Source organism: Melospiza melodia, chromosome 3, assembly GCF_035770615.1.
Source record: "Melospiza melodia melodia isolate bMelMel2 chromosome 3, bMelMel2.pri, whole genome shotgun sequence".
NCBI classification, from domain to species: Eukaryota; Metazoa; Chordata; class Aves; order Passeriformes; family Passerellidae; genus Melospiza; species Melospiza melodia.
Window position 1 is genome coordinate 104,899,462 of NC_086196.1, and position 7,034 is coordinate 104,906,495.

Genomic DNA, 7,034 nt, shown 5'->3' on the forward strand with positions numbered 1-7,034 from the left:
TTCAGAGACCAGCTAGAAACCAGCCCAGCAGAAATAGGTTGTCAGCTTCAATGTACCCTGAAAGTCAGAAGACTCTGTCTTAAAATGGACTGAGTGGCCAAAAATGGTTGCTGGAAAAACAATATAGAAAGATGTTGGTCTTTATCCAGCTCAGAGTGGAGAAGCACATGGACAGGCATCCTCATGGATGTCCTGAAAGGAGACAAACTCTTTGCTTCCCCCCTGAAGCTTGGACTCTAAATAAAGCACCACTTTTGTGTCACCCTCCCCTCCCCACTCAGCCCCTTTCTGGGGAGAACAACATTTATTCTAACCCTTATTTTTAGTGGCTTGCAACTCCGCAGCCTGTCCAGATGGAGATATGAGCCTGTCTATTGATAATCTATTGGGATTTGAATGGCTGAATTTGTTCAGGGGAAGAAAATCCAGGACCTGTCACTTCTCCCTCCCTAAAAAAATACTGCAGGGTATAGGACTGATGCTAATAACACCCAGCTACAGTTTCTGGAGTTTTAAAAGATTTTAGATGACTTAAAAAGATTTTAAAAGAGGACTGACAGTGCTGAATGATGCAGTGAATGCATCCTCTCCTGACTATATGGGGTGCTACTGGTACTGACTTGAGCCTATAAAAATCAACTCTTGCCCTGAGAAACCCCCTCAGCCCTGGGCATCTGTGGGTACCAGCAGTGCCTTGGAATGATTTTCTTTATGGGGGCTGTTTTTCTTCTGGCAGGTTGTGCAGAGCCTCCATGTCAGCACCACATTATCATCAGAAGTGGGGGATGTGGGAATGAAATCATCAGAAATCCCACATGATTTTCTTCAGAAATGGGGGATTGGTGCCACTGCTGAGCCAAGGGGCTGACGGGCAGAGGGGAAATGTGCCAGGTAAACAGCATGAGAGGAAATAAACAGGATGAGAGGAAATAGATGGGATATTAGGAAATGATTTGTCCTGTAAAATGTTGTCAGCTATTGGAACAGGCTGCCCAGAGAAGTGGTGGAGTCCCAATCCCTGGAGGTATTTAAAAGTGATGTAGATGTGGCACTCAGGGCCATGGTTTAGTGGTGGCCTGGGCAGTGCTGGGTTAATGGTTGGACTCAGTGATCTTACAGGTCTTTCCCAACCTTAATGATTCTGGAAATCTCTGATTCTGGAATTCTCTGATTCTCTGAAAGACTCCCTGTGAGCAGCAGTGTCACCCTGATCACCAGGCTCCTGCCAACACACCAGCCCTTCTCTCCTTTTGTTGGGCAAAGACAGTGTCTTTAAAACCCTTTAATAAAATTATATTCTCAATTTTTAAAAATGGCTTTTGAATCTCCTCTTCTGGAGTTACATATTTATTTGCTTGAAGGGCATCCAGGAGCATTTTGGGCACCAGTGCCAAACCATCTGCTTGCAGATGGGATGGATGCTGGCTGTGCCCTGTGGCACTGCAGCTGTTGCAGGTGCCCAAGAGCACCTTGCCAGGGACACCTGGGCACTGTGGTGGCACCCATTGCCCTGCTCAGAGCTTGGATCCTGAGATGTCAGAACTCAGTACATCCCTTTGAATGTCCAGAGTTGCTGGGGCCCCTTTCGGAGGGCTCAGAGACTCTGGCACACAGCCCAGAGCACCTTTGGGTTTGATTTTGACCCCTGGAGCAAGTTACCAGCTTTGTATGAGGATCTGAAAGTCACAGAAATTTAAATAATATAATAATAAAATTATCAGCGGATGAAAAGGTAGATTTTAGGATTTTTGGAATGGGGGTTCTGGGGACAAGATGGGAGGATCTGGGCATGTCCAGCCTTTCTTCTTCTTCTTCTTTGTCTCCATCTTTTGCTGTGATGTTGACACTTTGGGATTGGTTTAGAATATAAGTGCAATGTCTAACATAGGTGATAGGTATTGGAAAGTTATTGTAAATATGTTATTCTTAGTTTTTAGTATAAAAAGACAACACCACCTCAGGGGCAGTCAGAGTGCCTGTGGCTATCTTGCTGAGCAGATCTCGGCTGGGCAGAAAGAAAATTTTATAGATAAGAATTAATAAACAACTTCAAGACCGAAAACTGAAGAGCTCTGGCTCATTTTTCAAGCACCAGGCTGGGAAAAGAGAGTTTCTAACCTTTCTCGGGGTCACTCTGACAAGCCAGAGATCCCGACACTGAGGTGTCCTGCAGGCCTGACCAAAGTGAGAGGCAGGAAGGTGAGGAATGGCTAAAACACCCCAGCTGATGTGCTGAGACCCCCATGGCATCCCCATCCCTCTCAGTTGTGCAGGAATAGCCCTGGGAGAAGGATCTTCTGAGAGATGGATGCTGGACAGCCCCCAAATGCAGCCCAAATTCCCCCAGAGCCACCCAGTTCTCCCCACATTTGGTCTCAGGGCTTTGGGCATCTGCCCCTGCTCACGGCAGTGCACAGGGAGTTTCTCCCCCACATTAGCTGCTGCCTCGGCATGGCTTAAATTGTATTTTCTGCTGTGGAGGTGCTCAGAGGGTGCATGAGCCCTCTCTGACGGTATTGCTGGCTGTGCCCACCTCACCACCTCTGTGGGAAGGCAAGCAAGAGCACCTGTGGCTTGAGGCAGGATTCTGCATTGGATATGTTTCCATTTGCTCTGGAAAATAAAATGACGTGCTCTGGCAAGAAAGGGCTGTGATATTTCTGGGGACTTTCCAGCAGAGCCTGTCTGTGGCTCCAGGTTTCTCTGTAGCCTCTGCTCTTTGTAGGTGAAACCAGTCAAAAAGAGTGAACAATCCCTCATGATTGTTTTCACTTGCACTTTTGATGTAACATTTTTACAGCATTGCAGTGTAGATCAAAATGCACTTAGGCTGGGACATGATACCATAAAAAAGCTCGTTGGCTTTTCAGGGCCTAGGTACAAAGCAAAAACTAAGTGACTTTTAGGATAGCTTTAAAAAGTGCTGAGAGATGCAGCTGTCTTTTCACTAGCAGTTTCAAAACCTAGACTATGCTTTTTTTAGACTGCTTTGATAAATGGTGTTTTGTTACAATCCCACTGAGCTGAGCTTATTTCTGATTCCTGCTCCCTAATTCTGATACCTGCACAATGGGAGGAATTGTCCCCATCAGCTTTTTATGTGGCAACATCTGCTCCCAGCTTTTTAAATTCCTAATAATAATAATAATAATAATAATAATAATAATAATAATAATAATCTCAGTCGCCTGGTGTCCACTTTCACCAACTTGATGTGCACAAGGGATTTGGTCTAATGAAAAATTCAGAAATTGATGAATACTCTGTGTTTCTGTTGGAGCCAAGGTGCTCAAGATTTGTAGGGTCAGGACTCTTATCATCTTCAGGAGATAAATGTGCTGCCTACAACATTGTCTGGGGCTCAAGGATTTGCTGTTAATTCCTGCACAGGTTTCCCATGTTGTGGTGGACAAGTCCTTGACTCTCTGGTATCTTTCTGTGCGTAGACTCACAGAATCATTCAGGTTGGAAAAGACTCACGAGACCATCAAATAATGTATATGAAATGAGGGTGCCAAAAATGTCTCATTCAGAGGCTTGTGGAGGAGCCTACAGCTGGTCACGAGATGCTTGGAAATCACCAGCAACAGAAGGGAGCCAAGATGGAGTGTCTGATTCATCCACAGGCTTCTCATTATTGACAATGCTCTGAGGGGCTAGAAAAGAGGTAATGCACTTCAGATGGAAACAATTACTAAAAAATTATCCTTGGTGGTTCATTTTTTTTCCCCTAAAGGGCTGTGGATGCAGCCTGTAACTGCCTATAACCATTTTTAATATGAGATAATTTCTGCTTTAATGGTCTTGCAAATCTCAAGGATATGCTAACATTTACCATCAACTATTAGATCTATGTAGGAATATTTCACTTCTTCAGTACTAGCACAGATGATGCTCATGAGAGGTTGTTTAATTATACCTACATTTTCAAAGATGAGCGATAAAAATAAATATTGGTACAAGTCAACATTATTATATGGGTATGAATAATCTTGTCCATATTGGCTTTTTCCTTTCCCATTGCTGATGGTTTTTTACCTGATTTGCAGAGATTTCAGGGATGAGTGTTTCTCTCCCTGCACAATTCAGATGAATTGGTTTGATTTTGCATTGCAAATGCAGTTGATGTAATGAGACATGGGCTGCTGCAGCCCCTGGCATGCACAGGGCTCTGGCCAGGAGTGCAGGAGAGGAACTCTGACCCTGTCTGACGAGGCATGAGCTGAGGAGAGCCTGAAGCACATGGATAAAGCAAAGGTACCCCTTTCTCTTGCCCCAGAGGAGTCCTTCTGGTTTGGTCTCTATTGATTTCATCACTTCTCTTTCTACGTCATTAAGCTGCAGCAGTGTGCCAGGCTGAAGAGCTTTTCTTCCCTGGACATCACAGGTGAGCAGAAATCCTTTATTTGAAAGACACTCTCAAATTCCCACATTTCCTACTAAAAGAGCAGAGGCTTGGAGCCACTTGCCCCATATAATGTCCCCAGGAAGGGGTAGGGGTGGCCACTGGTGCACAGCTCAGCGAGGATGGAGGATTGATCTCTTTTGGGAGACAGAGGAACAGCACAGAACTCCTCTGCCAGAATCCATGTGCCTCTAGTGCACAGGTCTGCCCTTGGTGCAATGTGTGGCAGGAGAGCAAACATTTCTGAAAGCAGAGAGGGGCCATGACATGGCCTCTCTTAGCACAGCAAACCCAGGTACATCAGTTATGGCTGCACTGCATCCTCCCCACCAAGCATTTTGTTATTCCTTCCTCTGGCTCACCAGGAGCATGAGAAGGTCAGAAGAGTTTCCTTGGCCAAGGAGCCATACATGCAGGATTTTGCCAACTGATTGGCATTTAAGTAGTGATGGACATGTGGACGTAAAACTTTGTCCAACAGGCATCCACCTGCAGCTGTTGGGGTGAGGGAAGGGGGCTCCTTCTTCTCATTCTGCCAATAGTCCCACAGGGAAAGTGTCCCCAGTTGTTTGGCACTGCTCCAGGGCTGGGTCACTCAGGACCATCTCTTGGTGCCAACATGTTGTGTGTGTGAAAGACAAACAGAAGTTTTCATGCAGAAGACCCAAGACACTCAAACATCAATAAATTCCAAAATGAAGGGTTTGATCATAGCTTTATAAACTTCCCACATGAACCATTTTGAATGACTGTAGGGTGATAATCTAAATATAAATGTAATTTCTTTTTTAAAACTGACTTCAGGCACATATATACATCTTTGGTTGACTTTCAAGAGGAGTCTGTGGGAACATCTGACAGCAAAATTAAGTTATATGTTTCTTGTGGGAGTTTCGTTTCCTCCAAAAACAGCAAACGCCTTGATTCCCTGGCACTCAGATTTTTAAACCTGCAATCCTAGCAGGATATGAACTATTTTTAATTACCTTCAGTGACAGAATTTTGTCCTTTGCAGGAATCACTCGGGGCAAGGCATGAAGAAGGGAAGGGGAACAAGGACATTCAGTGCAGATGCGAGGATGTGATTCATTTTTAGGGCTGGTGTGGTGATCAGCTCAGCCATGGGGGTTTTGGCACTGATTTCAGCAGGTCACAGGGTCACACACAGCTCTTGGATTGGCTTGGGAGAATAAAGCAATGGGAAGGAAACAGAGGACTTGGAAGCAGGCAGAGGAATAAATGGGGTAAGATTCCAATTAAAGTGGGTAAAAGCAAAGAGAAAAAGGGTGGGCATGGTGAGGGCTTTAACGACTTGTACAGCACATTTCAAGGGTATTTCAGGTGAAATCTTTTTTGGGACACTCATTCAAATAGCGTCATTTCCACCAAAATAACTGGTTACATGACTAGGGTGAGGTGGATTTTAACCTTTATATAATGTTCCTGTATAAATGCAACAGTTGCACAAAATGTACTTTTTGGATATGGTGTAGGAAGAACTGCAGAATCAGTCAGGTTGGTGGAGACCTCTGAGATCATCCAGCCCAACTTGTGACTGAACACCACCACACCAACTTGACCATGGCACTGAGTGCCATGTCCAGGTGTTTCTTGAACACCCACATGGATGGTGACTCCACCACCTCCCTGGGCAGCCCATTCCAGTGCCTGACAATCTTTTCCATGAAGAAATTCTTCCTGATGTCCAGCATGAACCTCCTCCAGCACAATTTGAGGCTGTGTGCTCTACTCCTGTTGCTGGGAGAAGAATCCTGGCCAACCCACACCTGGCCACAACCTCCTTCTTGGGAATTGTAGAGTGATAGGATCACCCCTGAGTTTCCTCTTCTCCAGGCCAAACACCCCCAGCTACCCCAGTCACTCCTCATGGGATTTATCCTCTAGAGCCTTCACCAGCCTCATCCTCTGGATTCACTCCAGTATTTTGAAGGTGTCAGTGTGTTTCTGGGTGTGTGTGACCAGGTGCCCACTGGAGATGGAAGGACAATGAAACCCAGTCCCAGGAAAAACCAGCAGCAAACAATCATCTCACCCCGATGAAGTTCCCAGCTTGGTGTCTGGAACCACTGAAAACCCCAATACATGATAAACCCCCAAATCTCAGTGCTCAGGGTCTAATGAACCCCCTGTAATTGCTTCATCCCTAAACACCAGCCCTGTGAAGGGCTCTTCTCAGGTTTCTGTCATTGAGATGACTCCTGAGGTACTAGAAAGTCTTTTTTCCCAGACCCGTGACCAAAGAAGCTGAGTTCTGCTTTTCAAGGTTGTTTATTTTCTCTTATCCATTACATTATCTATTCTCTTATCTTTCTTATATCTATTATCTTTCTTTCTCTGACCTGCTGAGATCTGTGCAGCAGGTTAGGTTGTGGCACAGTCACTGCCCTTGGGGTGGTGTTAACTTTTTTATACTATGAACTACTTTATTTACAATAGTTTTGTATTTTATTTACAATAATTTTCCAATGCCTATCACCTATGTTAGACAGTCTGTCTCTACTCTAAACCAATCCAAAAGTGTCACCATCACAGCAGAAGATGGAGGATAAGAAGAAGGAGAAGGAGGACAGGACATGCTCAGATTCCTCCATCTTGCCTCTTGAACCCC